Genomic DNA, 19,945 nt, shown 5'->3' with positions numbered 1-19,945 from the left:
TGCCGTTATCTATCTGTGTTGTTTAGACAGGGGTCTGCCACGTCTCTGGTGGGCAAAAAGGGGCCTCTCCAGAGATCCAGGTGGGCTTCAGCAATGCCTCTGGTGGACAGCTCAAACCCTCCCAGCGCCTTCCCCACCATCCGCATTGTGGTTCTGGTTCCATGCGTTTATTCATTCAGACTCTTTCAGCTGGAAGAGAAACTCAGCTCAAACCTGTTTAGGAAAAAAATAAGTTTCTTGGCCCAAGTGACTGAGAAGTCCGGGCCTAGCTGCATTTAAGAGCTCAAATGGTAGAATCAGGAATTCGTCCCCATCACTTGGGTCTGAGTTGGCTTAACTTTCAGGCAAGCTGTATCTGAGTGGCAGTGCCCCCAGATGCTCTGGGCTTCCATCCCACCAGCTCGATAGCCCTAGGGGAAGAGGGCTCTTTTCTCCCAATGTTCTCAGCAAGAAACTGGGACACGCGCTCATTGGCTGTGATCTGGATCTTGCCTGGCTCATATGATTAACTCGAAACCAATCACTCTATCCGGATCTGGGTCACACAACTGCCTCTGGAGCCTCCTGAAACTACGGGGACTGAGAATGGGAAAGTGGTTGATCCCGGAAGGGGTGAGGTCTGTCAGAGAGAGGGGGAACACGGGTTGTCAGGCAACATCTCTCAGGGCTGGTGCCCATCAAGTGGCAAATGTGTGGTTCACTCGTGTACCAGGCCCAGGGTTCCTGGGTGAATTCTTTGGAATTCAGAAAGTTTGGGAGTGGGACCTATTGAGGCATGCCTAGCACAGCACAGGGGTCTCTGGGAGATCCAAAATACTCAATGACATGGCGCAAGCTCTCCCCTGAGCTCACCGTGTGGCTGGAGGGGGGCTTGGACCAGCTTATTTGAGCAGGTTTGTGCTGAGCCCTCAGTGACCCTCACGGTCCTCCTGTGGGCGGCCTTCTCAAGTTTTTGGGTCTTGGGATTCCTTTACATTCTTAAAATTATTCAGGACCCCAAAGGGCTTTTGTTTAGAATGATTATATCTTTTGATCTTTTACCATAGTATAAATTTTGATCTTTTACCATAGTATAAATTAAAACTGAGAACACTAAAAGTACTTAATTCACTTCCATAGCAATAAATTCTTCACATGTTAATATAGATAGCATTTTTGTGAAAAAAAAATATTTTCTAAAACAAAAAGCACTGGGTGAGAAGGGTGACTTTGCTTTGCATTATTATTATTATTATTTTTGAGACAGAGTCTTGCTCTGTTGCCCAGGCTGGAGTGTAGTGGCACAATCATAGCTCACGCTCGCTATGACTAGGGAACCTCCTAGGTTTAAGTGATCCTCCCACCTCAGCCCCCAAGGAGCTGGGACCACAGGTGTGTGCCACCATACCTGGCTAATTTTTTAATATTTTTGTTTGTACAAAAGAGGTTTCACTATGCTGCTCAGGCTGGTCTCGAACTCCTGGGCTCAAACAATCCTCTCTCCTTGGCCTCCCAAAGTGCTGGGATAACAGGCATGAGCCACCATGTGCTTTGCATTTTGTAAAGGCCTATTCGTGTCGGGCTTACCAGGAGACAGCCAGATTCTTATATCAGTTTCTGCATACAATCTGTTGCAATATCACCCATCATGGGCCTCTGGAAAACACTGTATACTTGTGGGAAAATGAGCAAAAAAGTCAAATAATGGCTTAATAGCATTATGAAAATGGTTTTGACCTCAGCACTCCTGAAAGGGTCTCAGGGACCCCTGGGGTCCCTGGATCATACTTTGAAACCTGTTGCTATGAGGGATACAAGACCCAGGAAACTCAGACCCTGTCCAAGGTGGAGACTGAACATGTCTTGCACCCTGCTATCTGTTAGATATCGTCATGCTGAGTCATCCCAACAAAACCGTGAAGTAGGCCCTGTTATACACAGAGACATATAAGGAAACCGATGCTCTGAGAGGTCACACAGTTTCTAGCTGGAAGAGCTGGTACTCGGCATCACCACTGGTGAAGGCTGGCATTCAGCCAACACCTGCTAAGTGCCAGAGCCTGTGCTAAGCACTTGGGTATCATTTCTCACGCACGTGCACCTGAGAGGTAAGGGTTATCCTTGTCCTCATTTCACAGATGAAGAAACTGCAGTTCAACGAGGTGAAGACACTTGCTCAAAATCACAGAGCCGGGGTAAGTGGCCCAGCCAGGCTACGAACCCAGGTGAGCTGACTTCTCAGCCAGGCTCTTCCTAGCTCTTGCCTCTTTCTCCGCTCTCAGGGCTGGCTTCTGAGGGGAGAGACACACTCTGATGAGCCATGGACAAGCGGGAAACCAAACTGATGTCACTGGTCAGATAGGGGGTTACGGGCTAGGCTGTAGGCTGGCTTCCCAGGGAGTGGACCAGGGCTCCTGGGTGTGTGATGGGGGAGGTCAGGAGGTCATCCCCTGACACTGTCCAGCTGCGGAGGGATGTAGGGACCTCGGGGGTTGGCCTGGTACAGGGGAGGAGTGTCTGATGAGAGAGACAAGCTATGGCCTGTGAGCCGAGCTGATGCAGCTGGCCTTTGAGGGGACTCAGCAGTGTGGTGGCTGTGCTCCTGGTACCTCAAGAAGGAAGTGGACGGGCCTGCAGCGGAGGGCTCTGGGTGAAGAAGGGCAGCTCTCCTGACACACATTATCACACAGAATACCCAAAGGACCTTGCATTTTCTTTCTTTCTTTTTTCTTTTTCTTTTTCTTTTCTTTTTTTTTCTTTGAGACAGAATCTCACTCCATCACCCAGGAGGCTGGAGCGCAGTGGTGCGATCTCAGCTCACTGCAACCTCCGCCTCCCAGGTTCAAGTGATTCTTTAGCTTCAGCCTCCTGAGTAGCTGGGATTACAGGCACACACCACCACTCCTGGCTAATTTTTGTATTTTTAGTAGAGATGAGGGTTCACCATATTGGCCAGGCTGGTCTCGAACTCGTGACCTCACGTGATCCACCTGTCTCAGCCTCCCAAAGTCCTGGGATTACAGGTGTGATTAAAGGCGCCCAGCCACCTTTGCATTTTCTACGCAGAGTGTGGCCCCTGTACCATTGGCATCAGTATCACCTGGTGCTTACAGGAAAGACAGGACCTTTGGCCTCACCCCAGGCCTGCAGATAAGAATCTTCATGTTAGCCAGATCCCCAGAAAATCTGCGTGAGTGCTGAAGTTTGAGCTGCTTGCATGTGTATCTCTTGCTGGGACTAGGCCAGGCTGAGATGCTCAGCCCCGGGCTCTGCCTCAACCACCTGAAACATGAGGACCCAGTGTGGGTCTCCATGGGAGAGAAGCAGCCCTAGACCTCACCTTGGGTGCTTGCCTTATTGACAAGAATCTGGAATCTCTGCTGCCTGGGGCTGGCTGAGGCCGGTAGGGACCAGTCCTGGTCCTGATGAGCAGGATAACTCTGGTTGCACAAGGCGTGCAGGGTGTGAAGAGAGTCCAGCCTTGGAAGAGGTGGGAACGTCAGCAGGGGCAAGGAGGGGCAGAGGGATGGCGGCTATGAGGCTCTCTCTTGTCTCAAGCTCGGCTGGAAAGTACTGAAGCCTGGGCCCCACCCCAGAGATTCTGAGTGGGTCAGTCTAAGGTCCAGCCTGGGCAGTGGGAATTTTAATCACTCTTGGGTAACTCTGTGCAACCCAGGCTGAAAGTCGCTAGGAGCCCTCTCCTCAGATTGGCTTCTTCTAGGTCAGGGGTGTGTGTAGGCCCATGGGCACCTGTGCTTGGACGGGTGGGGAGCTGAGGAGTGGAGGAAGGCACGGTGGGAAGAAGTCCCCTCTGGACTGGCTTAGATCCCTGCCTCGCTTTTTGGGGGTGGGAGGATACCATCCCCTCCCATCTGCAGTGGAGCCCACTGGTATTTTAAAAATTCCAGGCCTCAAATGTCCCTCCTCCTGCGTCCCGTGGGCTGTCTAAGAGGGGAGGGGCCATGGCCATATCTTCATGGGATTCACCCCCAGGGCCTGCGCAGCTGGGTGGGAGGGGACACCTGGAAGAGGCTTTGCAGGCTGCTTCATTTCAGCTCCACGGGCTTTACAATACCTCCTGGGGTGGGGGGCGGGGTGGTGAAATCAAAGTCTGCCTTCCTCTTTTAAGAAACTGGTTTTTCTGGAATTTTCCCTGTTAGTTGGTGAAAATGCCTATTTATTAGTGCTTAGCAATTTACAAGCAGTCAGAACATGGGAAGGATATGGCCCATTCTAAAAACACTGACAGTAGGTATAGGACTAAAGACACACCTTCCCCCCATACACACAGATGCACACACACAAGACATGCAGACACACACACATGCACAGAGACACACAGGTACCCGTGCATACACATGCCCGCACAGATGCACACAGGCACACAGATGCACACACACAAGACATGCAGACACACACATGCGCACACAGAGACACAAAGACACACGTGCATACGCATGCACACACAGTTGCACACACATAGACACACAGATGCACACATGAACACATATGCATCCACACAGATGCACACACACAAGCACACATGCATACAGACACACAGATGCACACACATACAACATGCAGACACACACATGGACACACAGAGACATGCAGACACATATATACACAGGCACACACACAGACACACAGATGCATACACACATGAACACATGCACACAAACACACAGATACACACACACAAAACATGCAGACACACACGGACAGAGACACGCAGACACACATATACACATGCACACACAGATGCACACACATGAACACACATGCACAGAGACACACAGATGCACACACACAAGATGTGCAGACATACAGGCCCACACGTACACACACAGACACATGTACACAAGAGACCTAGTCCCTCGGAATATGCTGCATCTCCACACAGGCATCTCCTTTCCACCGCCTTCTCTCCAAGCATTCTGGTGTTCAGCTAACTGATGAGTCAGTCCAAGGGATCATGGGGTCATCAGTGGGGCAGGGAGCTTCTCCCACAGTGAGCTGACCCCTGCTGCACTGGTTGGCAGAAGGGCAGGATCAAAGGAGGGGAGAGAATGTCTCCATGAGCTCTGCAGACTGGGATCAGCTGCATGGGGGGGTGGTGCCTGGCACACACTGGATGTGGGATGTGGGCAAGCTGGGGTGTGGTGGGAAAGGGTCAGGGCCCCAAGGAGCACCCAAAGGACCCGAGAGCTCGACCTGGAGAAGAAGAGCTTCAGGGATCAGGGAGGATGAGATGGGATGCTGGCCTCCAATGTTTGATGGCCCCCTCGCTGGAAGAGTCAGCATTCTCTGGGCTCCACATGTAACAGATGAGGGCCACAGGGAGGCCAGAGGTGGGAGGAGATGCTTGAAATGGAAAGGGGTGCTTTGGGAGGGGTGAGCTCCTGTACCTGGAAATGTTGGGCCCAGAGACTGCAAAAGGCCCTTTCGAGGCTCTGTCCTAGGTATGGCCGCTGGCACATGCCAGGAGACCGCCTCATCCAGATGGAGCCCAGAGGATAGGCATGGCTGGGCCCAAGTTTCCTTATCTGTCATATGGGGTCACACCTATCCTGGAGGGCTGCATGACCACACAGCACCTAGCACGGTGCTCGGCTTACTGCTGGCCCTGCGGGACACTGAGAAACATGTGCTTCCTTTCCTTTTCTGGTGCCTCTTGCCTTCTCCGCCATTTCCTTAGGCCTCTGGGGACACTTGGCAGCAGGAAAGGCTAGAGCGGAAAGGCTGGAGCAGAAAGGCTCTCACATGATATCGATCTGGCCGGCTCTGGACTCCAGACTACGACGTGTGGGATGCTGGTACAACCGCCTCCATGGCTCCAGGTTTTATGGGGTTTGAAAGATCATCTCTGGCCATCGAGACAGGATGTCCATCTTCTGGGCCCCTCCTCTTAACCTCTGCTCCATTTCCTGACTCCCAGATCAGTCCTGAGAAACCCCCATCCCAGGCCTGGCCCTGGGAAACCAAGGGGTGCCTGGAAGGTTGTCATCTCCCCGCCCCGGCCCTCCCTCAGCCCCTCTTGCATTTGCAGAATCTGATCTGGCCGAACCATTACCTCTCCCTCCCTCAGGGGACTCTGGCTGGTGTAGGGTAATAGGAGCCAAGGCCACTGGGGCATGGGCAGGGGTCCTCGAGGACAGCAAGAGACCACCAGGAGAGATGGAGCTTTAGCACTCTGGAGACAGCAGGCCCAGCTTGGGGTTAAGTCAATCAACCAATCAATGAACTGATTTGAAAGATACATACTGAGCACCTACTGTGTACAGGCACTGTACTTGGCCCTGAGCACTAACAATGTGCTTGTTTGTCTCACGGCACTCCGGGTCTCACGGGATCAGGAAAAACTTATAAAGAATCAGCAAAGATATAATCACAATGTGATCGTGCACGGGAGCAAGGGTGCTTTACGGAGCAAGAGTTTCTAAATGGATCTGGCTGGTCTGGGGAGAGCAGAGAAGGCGTCCCTTAGGAAGTGACATGTGCAGAATGTCAGAATCCAAAGGGTGAACAGGAGTTGGTCAGGCAAAGAGGGAAGAAAGGGTGTTTCAGGCAGAGGGAACAGCACATGCCAAGGCCCAGGGGCAGGAGAGTCTTCGTGCCTCTGAACCCCATGTACACTCCCTTGATAGCACATTTCACAGTGGTAATTTGACATGAATTTGAAGGCAGGACAGACTCATGGTTGAATGCACAGGCTATGGTGTCAGACTACACAAGTTCAAATTCTGGCTCCATGCCCACTAGCTGTGTGACCCTGGGCAAGTTGCTTGACCTTGCTGTGCTTCTGTTTCCACATCTGTAAAATGTGGGGTGATCATAGTAACACCTAACTCAGAGGGTTGTAAGAGTTGATAATTTCTATATGTAAAACCAGCTCAGACAGCACTTGGCAGGTAGTAAGTGCTCAATAAATGTTAGCTATGCTTATTTATTTATGTGAACTTATTTTTTTCTTTCTCCCTCACTAGATCGTAAAGTCTGCAAGAGCAAGGCTCCGGGTGTGTATGTGCGAAGTCCCAGCACAGTGTCTGGACTGTGAAAGGCCCTCGATCAATGTTTGTGGAGGCAGTGAGGTGACCGCAAGGTCAGAGTGGGCAAAAGGAGCCGGGGGAGGTGGGGAAGGTTGGGCTAGAGAGGCTGGGTGAGATAGGCAGGGCTTTGTAGGCCACAGGAAGGGTTTGGTGTTTGTAGTTAGAGCAGTGGGAGTGTTCGAAGATTCCGAATCGAGGGGGCAGGGGATCTGGTTGGTATTTTGTAAAGATGACTGGGCTGTCAGTTTCAACATCAGTTGAACCCCAAGTATATGTCAATGTTATATTAGGTGCTTTATTCAATGCTATTTCATTCATTTTGTAAAATGATTGTGGGAAATAGGTAGGCAGCTAAGAAAATGAAAGCTTAGAAGGATTAAGTAGTTTGCCCCAAATCTCATAGCTGGAAAGTGCTATAGAAATGGAGTGAAGATCTCTCGTTTTTGTTTATTATAGAGACAGGGTCTTGCTCCATTGCCCAGTCTGGAGTGCAGTGGTGCAATCATAGCTCACTGCAGCTCTGTCCTCCTGGGCTCAAGAAATCCTTCCACCTCAGTCCCCTGAATAGCTGGGACTATAGGTGTGTGTCGCCATGCCCAGCTAATTTTTTCTTTTCTTTTCTTTTCTTTTTTTTTTTTAAGCGGAGACTAGGTCTTGCTAGGTTGCCCAGGCTGGCCTTGAACTCCCAAGCTCAAGTGATCCTGCTGCCTCAGCCTCCCAAAATGTTGAGATTATAGACGTGAGCCACTGCACCTGCCCTGAAGATCTCTTTAGCTCTATCAGTTAGCATATTAGTTCAGCTTCTATAACAAAGGCTTTGAATTACCAAACACTTAAATGTGGCCGTTTATTTTCGTCTTACTTGTATTATAGCTCTCCCCTGTGAAATTGTTCAGGACCCCAGGTCCTTCAATTTGATCGCCCTGCCATCCTCAATATGTGGTCCATGATGGTTGCTCCAGCTCCTGCCATTACAACTGCATTCTAGTCAGTGAAAAGCAGGAAAAGAGGAAGGGGAGGGCATGCCCTTCTCTTTAAGGATGTGGTACATTCACATTATATACATTGTTTCTGCTCAGATCACAATAGCCAAAGCTGTCACAAGGCCTCAACTAGCTGCTGGGAAATGTAACTTTTATACTGTGCAGCCATGAGTACAGCCATACTTCTGGGGATGTATTAGTAAAGGAGGAGAGGAGAGTGGGTATTGGGAACAACTGGAAATTTCTGATTCATACTCCAACATGTGCTGGAGGGAAGGATTTAAGAGTTATATTAGATACCATATGAGGAGGGGGTAGGTGCACAGCTTGAGTCCCCCTCTTTCATGGGAAGAGGGGGGTATGTATAGGGATGGCTGCCAGGGGCCATGTCAGTGTATTGGGATATCTTGATGACCACTTCCTCCAGTCATACAGCAGACTGGTCCAGGGAAGAGTACGTGACTCAAGTTGGGTCAGTTCAAATGCCCCCCTGGACTGGAGAAAGAGAATGAGAAAGGGTCTGGGGTTGGGGTGGGTGGCTGCATGGAGTTCTCAACATTATCTCCAGGGAGGTGACTGCCTCTCTGCATGCTCTGTCCTCGTGCTTACTCCTCTGCAAGGTCAATCTGTCCATTCCCCTGTATCTTGGGCACCGAGGACAAGGCCTGGGGCTCCAGGCCAGAGCTTCCTATGCTCCATGTGTGGAGTCCAGAGACTACAGAGAGAGCAGCTTAACTCACATGGCCACCCAGATTAGATGGTGGACATCTCGGGGTGACCCCTGAGGACAACGGACTGGATGACCAAGCGGGCCTGTCTCCAGGCCTTGGCGCTATCTAAGTTCCAAGTATTAGATGCAACCTAAAGTTTCTTGCTAGTGCAGTAGCGAGGGTTGTGTGATGTACAAAATAAATAGAGACATAGGAAAATTGCTGTGCATTTGCAGGCTGTGAGTCATCCTGACACAGAGGCATTGTAGACAGAGGAGGGTCGTGGGTGGAAGCAGGGGAACACTGCTATGTAAGGAGAAGGGAAGAAGAGGAGGAGAGGGGTCCTGTGAAGAAGACAGAGGTCTCAGAGAGGAAGGAGGAGGACCTAGGAGGGGTGCTGTTTTGATGGGGAAAGGAGCTGAGAGTTTCTAGAAGGAAAGAATGGCTGGTCAACAGTCCAGCCACCACCTTAGGATCAAATTGAGTGAGCCCCAGAGGAAGGTCACTGAATTTGACCACAAGGGAATCATTCCTTGTCCTTTCCTTTGAGAAAAGAGCAACAGCATCACTAGGAGGCAGGAGGCCAAGGAAGTGGCTTAGCACAGTGTCAGGCTCATGAAAGTCTCACGATATTTGTAGAGCTGGTGAACTGCTGAGTGAATAGGAAGTAGAGACACAGCAAGTATAGACAGCTCTGAAGACCTTGACCCCCACCCACCCCAATCAACGTGTTTTCCTGGGCTTTACTCTTTGCTTCCGTTAGTCACTTTTGCCAAGGTTTCTCCTCCATAGACGTCAGGATGGGGAGGACAGAGGGCAGGAAGGAAGGAGATTTGTCCCTGAAAGCTGAAGCCCCCTCCAGGGGCAGCCTTTTGGACAGAGCTTGATACCTAACCTGGATCATTCCTGCTGCAGTATCAGCAGGTGTCAGCCGGAGAAGGAGAAGCTTCTGTGAATGACAGTCCTTCAGATGACTAAAACCAGCTGAACTCTATCCCAAGCGGAGATAAGAGAGTTGGAGATCAGGTGAGAGCCGCAGCCGGGTGGAATTCAGGGCAGCGTCAGCGTTGTGTGTGTGCCTGGTGCTGGGTTACAGCCGTCTCACCGCGCTTCCTCTTCTCAGATTCCGGCTCCAGGATCTCACCCTCCCCAGCCTCTAATAACCCCAAATCCTGGACTGGTGTTTGGGAGACTGTGACTGGGCCAGGTAAACAGGGCAGGCCTGGAGCCACAGCCGACACTGGAGGGAGGGAGACGGGTCCTCCTCTGGATGGGTGTTTGGGGCCGGCAGGAAGGGCAGGCGGGGGAGGCTGAATTCAAGGTTTCCCCCTTGGGGTCTCCTCTCTCCTGTTTCCACTCTTCCCCTGTCTCCCTTTTCAGCGCCTCCTCCCCTCCAGCCCCTCCTGTCTGCATCTGCCCTCTTCCTTCCCTCCTCTCTGTCCCTCCGTGTCCCATCTCATCTGCCTTCTGTCTCCCAGGCAGCCTCCCCCCAGGCCCCACGCCGCTGAGGCACCGGTAGGCAGGGTTTTGGCTGGAGCTGCTGCCAGTGGTTCTCAGGGGAGGATGGAGACCTCCCTTTTCAAGAACTTCTGAAAACAGGAGGGGCCTACACTTGGGCTGGGGAGAGCTAAGGGAGGAGGACTTTGGGATGTCCAGACGGGCAGGGATTCTGGGACCCTTTGGTTTTCTTCTCCTCCGCCAGTTAAGGCAGAGCTGTTACGGGCTAAGGCTCCCTCTAGTGGCCAGCTTGGGAACTGCAGTCACTCGTTGGCCTTCCTGGAAGCGGTCACAGTGGGCAGCAGGCTGAACCAACTGTCCAAGGGCCTGAGAGGCACAATTAATAGACAGCTGGAAGCCGAGAGTCTTCAGGCACTTAGAGGCAGGCTGATTATTAAAAGCTTCAGTAGAGCGGTCAGGATGGAGACCCACAGTCTCTGTTCCCATTATCAATCAATCCCTCGTGGTGGATTGGACCTGGCCTAGATTTCCTCAATGACCACCACGCAGGCAGTCAGCAGTGGCAGCAGCCAGAGAGCCTATGGCTCCAGGGTGTGGCTCAGCAGAAGGGGCTCTGGACACAGTGGGTCCTAGGCAAGATCCTTCCCCTCTCAAACCCCCCATTTCCCGTTCTTTGGGCCTTTGGGACCTGGGTGTCTCTGGGCTGCCCTCTCACAGCCCTGCATGGCCCATGCCCTGGTGCTTGCTCCCTGAGTCTGCAAGGCCAACCTGTCCATTCCCCTGCAGCCGGCCTGCTGCTTGGCAGGGCAGGTGAGTTCCTCTCCTATGGCAGACAGTGCAGTGTTCAGCTCCACTGGACCTTTTGGGTGATTTGACCTCTGGAAGTTCTATTCCACTCACCCTTGCTCCTCCCCTTCCATGTGACCACATTCCTGGAGGTTCCAGCACCTGCGGAGATGGAAACAGCTGCTCCCAATCCTCCGGGATCTGGGTCAGAGGACCTGAAATGCAGGCATCTTTATTTCCCAGACTCAGTTATTAGACTTCCCTCTTTTTCAAAGTCAATGGCCCCCAAAAAAAGAGTGGGCATGAACGTCAACCTTTCTCCAAGGACACCCAGGCTTTGATTTCCCTGAACTACCCCAAGTCTCTATGAACGTGGAACTGAATCTGACTGATTGAAAGTAAAATTAAAAGGTAAATAGGCCTCTTTTCCCTAAAAGGAGCGGTGGTGGGTGCTTCTGCAGAGGTAGGATCAAAGCACTGAGAAGCCTATTAGAAAACATGGACAATAAAACACTCTCCTTTACCTGCATGCAGAACATTGGGGCAGAGTGCCCAGGCAGAGCAGGATTTGCCTTCACGTCCATCCAATATGGGCCCAAATGTCAGCTTTACTAGTTCCCCACTTACGTGATTCCGGACAGATTATTTGACTTCATGGTGCCTCAGTTTCTTCGTCTATAAAATGGACCAGTAATAACTAGCTGACAAAGTTACGTGGATATTCACGATTCTGTGTGTAGAATGCCGAGCCCAGTGCTCATATGAAATGGTGGGAGGGAAGTAACATTTACTGGCTGTCTATGATAGCGTTGGGCCCTGCATGAGATGCACAGGATGTCACTTACAAAAAACTCAAAAGGGTGGCCGTGATCACTCCCATTTCACAGATTACAAAACCAAGCCTCACAGAAGGTAAGTAACAACTCTGTTAATAAGTGCTGCATAAGGATTCAAACCCATCTCTATCTGCTTCCAAAGACTTTGGGCTTATCCAGAACAGTGTAGATGGGGTGGGGGCAAGAGCATGCTGGGGTCCAGGTCCTGAGATGGCAGAAGTCCTTGTGAGATCAGAGAAGAGTGGGACAAGAGAAGGGGTAGCAAGGACAGGCCTTAGGAGGCTCAGGGCCCATGACATCCTAGTGACCACCTGTCTCACCACGCCCTCAGCAGGTGAGGCAACTGACAGCATTGGCTGGTCCAAAGATCCAGTGACAGAGAATCTAGGACAGTCACCCAAGAGGCAGATGAGGCTAGACAAGGTCTCCGGGCTGCATTGGGAGGAATCCAGGCTGCACAGGGAAGCAGGACCTGAGAGGTAGCAGCACCACTTAGAAGTGGGGATGGTGGGGGTGGGAAGCTGAGGGCCAGCATGGGGCCTTCCTGACCAGCCCAGGGCTGGTGGAGCCCCCAGGATAGCACCGGGGAATGGTCACCTGCCTGGGTCTGGAGAGGCTAGGGATGCCCCAAGCTCTATAGGAGAGAACCTCGAGGGGGACAGGTCGGGGGAAGGAGAAGCCTAGAACCTGAGTCAGCCAGATGCCCAGCTGTGGCCCATGAGGGCAATCACCTAGTGCAGGGCCACCTCCTTCCTTTAGAAAGGGGAGTGGGGAGTCCACCTCCCTCCTATGTCCGCTCTGGTCCTGGGGTGAGGAGTTGGTTTTAGGGATGGCGGTTGTAGAGGCATTGGAAGGGGGACATCGCCCCCTTGTGGTCAGATGGCTGTGGTGCAGAGGAAGTGCCCGTTGCTGCCGCACGCCTTCCCGGTTGATGGAACATTTGAGCTTCTTTCACGTATCAGGCTCCCTTGGTGAGCAATGTCTGTGAACCAGGGACACGGAAGGCAGAGGGGCGGCTTCAGGATTCACTGTAGGGAGCGTGGCTTTCTCCGGAGATACTGTGGGGCTCTAAGGGTCCCAGGCACACTGCAATACCAGCAATGGTGGGGACTAGAAGAACAAAAGGACATATACTGAACTCCCAGCTCAAGCCAGGCCCTGGGCCAGCCCCGGGGATGCAGGGATGAGCAGGACATAGTCCATACCCTCCATTTCCATGCAGGAGACCGACAAGAGGCCAGGAATGATGATGTCCCCATGGCTGTGACAGAGGCACGGTGTTAGGGCCATCGTCATTCCTCCCTCTGGAAGGATTCTTGAGTAATCCCCTGGCCTCTCTCCTCACCCTGCTCCATCTTTTTCATGTCAGGTTGGGGAGTTGGAAGGAGAAATCCAGCAAGTCGGCCAGCTCCTTCCATCTTTCCCTTCCCTCAGCCAGCCCATTCCCAGGACATTGGCATCCCAGTCTCCTCTCTGCCATCCCGCGAGGGGCCTGCCTGTGTGGGGGCCCTTGGTCGTCCTGCACTGTTTGTCTCCGGGATGGCAGGGTAGAGCCACATTCTCCACTCAACTCTATCACTAACGTTCCGATTTTCCTCTCCCTGACTTTTGGCTGATATCTCATTTGTTTCTGAACTCAGGCACGGGAAGGCTCCTCCAAAGCCCCAGAACAGTGCTTCTCAGAGGTGGTTTTGCTGCTCAGAGAACATTTGTCACAATGTGCGGTGGGGAGGGGGCATAATACAGGCATCTAGTGAGTAGAGGGTGAGAATGCTAAAAAAAAAAAAAAAAAAAGTCCTAAAAATGCACAAGACAGCCCCTCACATCAATAATTGTCTGACCCAAAATGTCAAAAGTGATGAGGTTGATAAACTCTGACCTAAAGCATACGGTGTTATGAGGAATTAAATTAGAAGTACCTAACGCAGCCCTGTTGGGGGAAGCTTGCATGGAGTGGGAGTTCAATGAAGGCTTTTGGAATGAGATAATATCTGATTTAGGCTTTGAAGTGAAGTTGAAGATTGCCACGTAGAGGAAGAGTATCAAAGTTGGACACGTAGCAGACTATCCAGATAGTGGGAACAGAGTGTGCAAAGGCATGGAGAGTGATAGGCTGTGGTCTGTTTGAATGAGACCGTCTAGGACAGGAAATTAGGCTGTGGAAGTGGGCATGGGTCAAGCATGAAAGGCTTTGCATACTTATATATGGAATATGTTTTATAAAGTATAAAACAAGCACAAAATGTGTTTAGAAAAGTGCATACGACACTAGTATATAGAAATGTAGAGTGCATTGAATTACCAATTATATGCAACTGTTTCCAGTTTTTGGCTATGATAAGGGCCTATAAACATTTTTGTACTTGTCTCTTGGCATTCATTTTTGTGAATTTTACTTTGGGTATAATCCTAGTAAGGGAATGGCGGGGTTGTGGGGTGTGCATATGTTCAATTTTAGCTGATATTGTCAAATAATTTCCCAAAGTTCTTGCAGGAATCTACAATTCTCCAATAGTGTAAGAGAATTCGCATTGTTCTGTGTCTTCACAGTGCTTAGTGTGGCCAGTTAAAAAAATTTATCTCTTCTGGAGTATGTGTAATGGCAGGGCTTTATTTTATTTCTATCATTTTGTTTTATATTTTTCAAAATAAGGTTTATTGACATATGATTTGCATGCAGTAAAATTTCACCATTTTAAGTGTACAGTCTATAAATTTTTATTAATATATACATTTGTTTAATAAAAATATGTAATATTTTGTCACCCCAAAGTTCCCTCATTCCTGTTTGTAGCCAATCCACTCCTGCCACCTTTAGTACCTAGTAACTACTGATATGTTTTCTGTCTTTATAGTTTTGCCTTTTCCAGAATGTTGTGTGAATGAAATCATTAAGTATGTAGTATTTCGAGTTTGGTTTACTTCCACGTAGCAATATGTTTTTGAGATTAATCCACTTTGTTCCATGGATAATCAGATGGGTAATTTCAAAAGAGAGATGGAAACTATAAGAAAAATCAAATGAAAATGCTAGAAATAGAGAACACAGTAACAGAAATGAAGAATGCCTTTGATGGACTCATCAGTAGACTCAACATAGCTGAGAGAAGAATCAGTAAACTTGAAGAAAATGTAGTAGAAATTATTCAAACTGAAATACAAAGGGAAAAAAAAGAGTGAACAAACAGAACAAAGCATCTAAGAACTGTAGGATAATATCAGTGGGCTAACATATGTGTAATTGGAATCCCAAAAGATGAGAGAGAGGGAAAGGGGAGAGAAGAGAAGAGGAGGGAGAACTTGGACAAATTATAGTCAACAATTTCCCCAAATTAGCAACAGACAGCACACCACAGATTCCAGAAGCTCAGAGAACACCAAGCAGTAAAAAAACCAACCCCCTCCCCCAAAAGAAAAGATATGCTCAGCTTCTCAGTCCGTCACTTCTGTCTTCCAGAATGGGCTGATGCATCTGGAGAAAATCAGATCCAAATGCCAGGCTCACCTCTTTGAATTTCCTTCCCCTCTGGATCTTGGTGTCCTCATTTTTCATTGTTTAGATAGCAACCTAAATATCTTCAAGTTGATGAAAAACGTTATACAGCTTTTCTTATTCTGTTAAGCTGGGGAGCCAATTCAAATACTTAGTCTGCCGAAAGTACTGAAAATAAAAATTGAGGCAATCTTTTCTAGTTTTTTTCTGGTTTTAGTTCTTTGGGAATTGCTGGTCTAATCTAACTAATAGGTTAAGACAGTTATATGTAAAATTAGCTTTTGAATCTTTGTAGTAAAAGAAAATAATTTAGCTTCCTATATTACTTTTACTCTTCCTCCTAATTTAAATAACAAACATATAAAAGTTTTTTTTTTTTTTTTTTTTTATAGGGTCTTGCTCTGTCATCCAGACTGTAGTGCAGTGCAGTGGTGTGATCACAGTTCACTGCAGCCTCAAACTCCTGGGCTCAAGGGATCCTCCCGTCTCACAACCTCCTGGAATTTTTTGCTGGTAAGAATAGTTGGCTATTTTTTGTCATTTGAAATTCTGCATGTGGACCTCTATTTCTTGTTCCTTCACCTCTATATACTCTTTCTTGATTTCTTTTGAAATTATGTGTCAAAAACCAGGCATTGATTCTTCCTTTTACCTCTTTTTACCTCTCCCACCTACATTCTTGAATTGGCTTTATTTATTTTATTTTGTTTATTTATTTTGAGACAGACTCTTGCTCTGTCACCCAGGCTGGAGTGCAGTGGCACAATCTTGGCTCACTGCAACTTCCGCCTCCCGGGTTCAAGCGATTCTCCTGCCTCAACCTCCCGAGCAGCTGGGACTACAGGTGTGTGCCACCATGCCTGGCTAATTTTTGTATTTTTAGTAGAGATGAGGTTTCACCATGTTGGCCAGGCTGGTCTTGAACTCCTGACCTCAAGTGATCCGCCCATCTCAGCCTCCCAAAGTGCTGGGATTACAGGCATGAGCCACTGCGCCTGGCCTATTTATTTTTAAATTAAATGTTTTATTTTGAGATATTGTAGATTCACATGCAGCTGCAAGAAATAATACAGAGAAATCTCATGTATCCTTTACTCAGTTTTCCCCAATAGTAGCATCTTGCAAAACTGTACTACAATAACACAACCAGGATAATTACATTGATACAGCTGAGGTATAGAATAGTTCCAGCACCACAAGGGTCCTTTTTGTTGCTCTTTTACAGTTTTGCCCACTTTTCTCCTACACCCTCCTTAATCTATGGCCACTACTCATTTGTTCTCCATTTCTACAATTTTGTCATTTCAAGAACATTCTATAACTGGAATCGTATGGTAATCTTTCAGGATTGGGTAAATGGTCATAGTTTGTGTTTTTCAAAGAATTGGCCCATTTCATGTAAGTTGTCAAATTTATATGTGTAGAGCTCATAGTATTTCCTTATTATCTTTTTGATGTCTGCAGAGTCTGTGATGATATTCCCTGTTTAATTTCTGATATTGATAATTCATGTCTTCTCTTTTTGTCAGTCCTGCTAGAATTTTGTCAATCATATTTGATCTTTTCAAATAAGTTAATATTTGTTTCATTGATTTTCTGTTTTTAGTTTCATTGATTTCTGCTCACATCTTTTATTTTATTTTTTTTTCTTTTAATAGTTTTGGGTTTATTTTGCTGTTTTTCTTCCTGGATTCTCAAGGTAGGTGCTTAGATTATTATTTGAGACTTTTCCTGTTTTCTAATGTATGTGTTTAGTGCTATAAATTTTCCTCTCAGCAGTTTTTTAGTTGTTTCCACAAAATTTGACGTTATATTTTCATTTTAATTTAGTTAAATATATATTTTAATTTCCCTTGATACTTTTTCTTTGACTCATAGGTTGTTTAGAAGAATGTTGTTTAGTTTGCAAGTGTTTGGAGATTTTCCTGTTGTCTTTATGTTATTGATTTCTAGTTTGATTCCATCATGGCTGGAAAATACACTCTGTATAATTTCGAGTCTTTAAAACCTATTCAAGTATATATATATATATTTTTTTAATGGTCCAGGATATGGTCTACCTTGTTTTGTGAACATTTGAAAACAAAAGAGTATTTTGCTGTTGTTGGGTGCAGTGTTCCATAAATGTTGATTACATCTTCTTGGTGAATATTCAGTTGAGTTATTCTACATTCTTGCTTATTTGCTGTCTAGTTTTTCTATTAACTGTTGAGAGAGGAGCATTAAAGTTTCCAGCTATAATTGTGGACTTTATGCTTCTTTTTAATTCAATCAGTTTTTGCTTTACATATTTTGCAAGTCTGTTGTTTGGTGCATGTACACTTAGGATTGCTAGGTCTTTTTGGTAGATTGACTTTTTTATCACTATATAATGTCTCTTTCAGTTTCTGGTAATTTTCTTTGCTCTGGGGTCTATTTTATATTATAAAGCCACTCCTTTTTCTGATTGATATTTGTGTGTATGATATATGTGTTTTCATCCATTTACTTTCAATCTGACTATATAATTATATTTGAAGCGAGTTTCTGGCAGCACATAGCTGGGTCGGCATTTTTATTCCTCTTTGCCAATCTTTCTCTCTTCATTGGTGTATTTAGACCATTTACGTTTTATTTATTTATTTTTTTGAGGCAGAGTGTCGCTCTGTCACCCAGGCTGGGGTGCAATGGTGCAGTCTCGGCTAACTGCAACCTCCGCATCCTGGGTTGAAGTGATTCTCCTGCCTCAGCCTCCCGAGTAGCTAGGACTACAGGTGCGTGCCACCATGCCTGACTAATTTTTTGTAGTTTTAGTAGAGATGGGGTTTCACCGTGTTAGCCAGGATGGTCTCGATCTCCTGATCTCGTGATCCACCCGCCTCAGCCTCCCAAAGTGCTGTGATTACAGGTGTGAGCCATGGTACTCGGCTGACGGTTTACATTTTACGTAATTATTGATATGTTAGGGCTTAAGTCTGTCATTTTAATTTTTGTTTTCTCTTTGTTTTTCTTCCTCTGTTTTTTTTCCTGCTTTCCTGTGGGTTACTTAACATTTTTTTGAGTTCCATTTTTATTTCTCTATAGTGTTTTTGAGGATACCTATTTGTATAGCTTTTTAAGTGATTGCTGTAGATATTATATTACTGATGTGTACCTTATAATAGTATACTGGTGTCAACATTTTACCAGTCTGAGTGAAATGTTGAAACTTTTCCTCTCTTTATGTCCCTTTACCTTCCCACTTTTCAAAATAATTGTTTTAAATATTTCCTCCAGTTACACTGAGAATTACATTAGACAGTGGTATAATTTTTGCTTCAACTATGGAAAACTCAAGAGGAGAAGGAAGGTCTATTGTATTTAAGTATATTTTTTACTCCTGTTGTTTTTTTCTTCTTGGTGCTCCAAGAATTCTTTTATGATATCCAGTCCAGACAAGTTTCTTTAGCTATCCTTTTAGAGTAGATCTCCCGAGGCACATTTGCCTTCCCCTACCACCTTCATTTGGGAATGTCTTGGTTTCTTCTTCATTTCTGAATGACATTGTCATTGGATATATGATTTAGGGCTGTTAGTTCTTTTCTTTCAGCATTTGAAAAATATTGTGGCACTTCCTTCTGGTCTGTATGGTTTGTAATGAGAAATCTGCTGTCAGTCAAATAGTTTTACCCATGTAATATTTTTTGTTTGTTTTTAGCTTTCAGAAATTTGATTATGATGTGTCTCGGTATAGATTTGTTGGAGTTTATTATGTTTGAAGTTTTCACAGCTTCTTGAATCTGTAGGTTTATGTTTTTGCCAAAATTAGGAAATTGTCAGCCATTATTTCTTTAAGTACTTTTTTGGCCTAACCCTCTTTCACCTCTCCTTTTGAACCTCTGATGACATAAATGTCATGAATGTCAGATAGTTTATTATAGTCTCACAGGTCCCTGGAAGCTCTGCTAATTTTTTTTTTTTTTTTTTGAGACAGAGTCTCACTCTGTTGCCTAGGCTGGAGTGCAGTGGTGCAATTTCAGTTCACAGCAACCTCTGCCTCCCGGGTTCAAGCGGCTGTGGTGCCTCAACTTCCTGAGTAGCTGTGATTACAGGCGTGCGCCACTAGACCTGACTAATTTTTGTGTTTTTAGTACAGACGGCGTTTCAACATGTTGACCAGGCTGGTCTTGAACCCCTGACCTCAAGTGATCTGCCTGCCTTGGCCTCCCAAAGTGCTGGGATTACAGGTGTGAGCCGCTGTGCCCTGCCTCTGTTCATTTTTGTTTGGCGGGGGGGGGGGGGGGGGGTATATTTTCCCTCTATTATTCCCACTGGGTAATTTTTATTATTCAATCTTCCAGTTCACTGATTTTTTTTCCCCTCTGTCCCCTCTGTTCTGCTGTTGAGCCCATCTATTGAGTTTTAAAATGTTTGTTATTATATTTTTTCAGTTCTAAAATTTCAATTTGTCTATTCCTCACATCTTCTATTTATTCACTGAGAAGTTCTATTTTTTACATGTTCATAATTGCTCATTGAAGCATTTTTATAAAGGCTATTCTAAAACCTTTAGCAGATAATTCTAACATCTCTTGGTATTGGCATCTATGGATTATGTTTTTCATTCAGTTTGAGATTTTCCTGGTTTTTGGTATGAGTGATTTTTAAAATTGAAATCTAGACATTTTGGGTA

The 19,945-nt window shown here is 46.9% G+C and overlaps 1 long non-coding RNA gene across 4 annotated transcripts in view; it reads left to right on the top strand.

Moving 5' to 3' along the window:
* Positions 1–7,688: 7,688 nt before the first annotated feature.
* Positions 7,689–19,945, top strand: part of LOC110740941 — a 144,980-nt gene continuing 132,723 nt past the window's right edge. For 2 of the 4 annotated variants that reach the window (XR_002516270.2, XR_002516267.2), the window contains exons 1-2: positions 7,689–9,928; positions 15,687–15,807. This is a non-coding gene — a long non-coding RNA (uncharacterized LOC110740941). The remainder of the gene's footprint in view (positions 9,929–15,686; positions 15,808–19,945) is intronic. The other 2 variants (XR_004176638.1, XR_002516268.2) reach the window with 2 other exon arrangements.

This window comes from Papio anubis, chromosome 10, assembly GCF_008728515.1.
Source record: "Papio anubis isolate 15944 chromosome 10, Panubis1.0, whole genome shotgun sequence".
Taxonomy (NCBI): Eukaryota; Metazoa; Chordata; class Mammalia; order Primates; family Cercopithecidae; genus Papio; species Papio anubis.
This window is presented reverse-complemented; position numbering and strand designations above follow the sequence as displayed.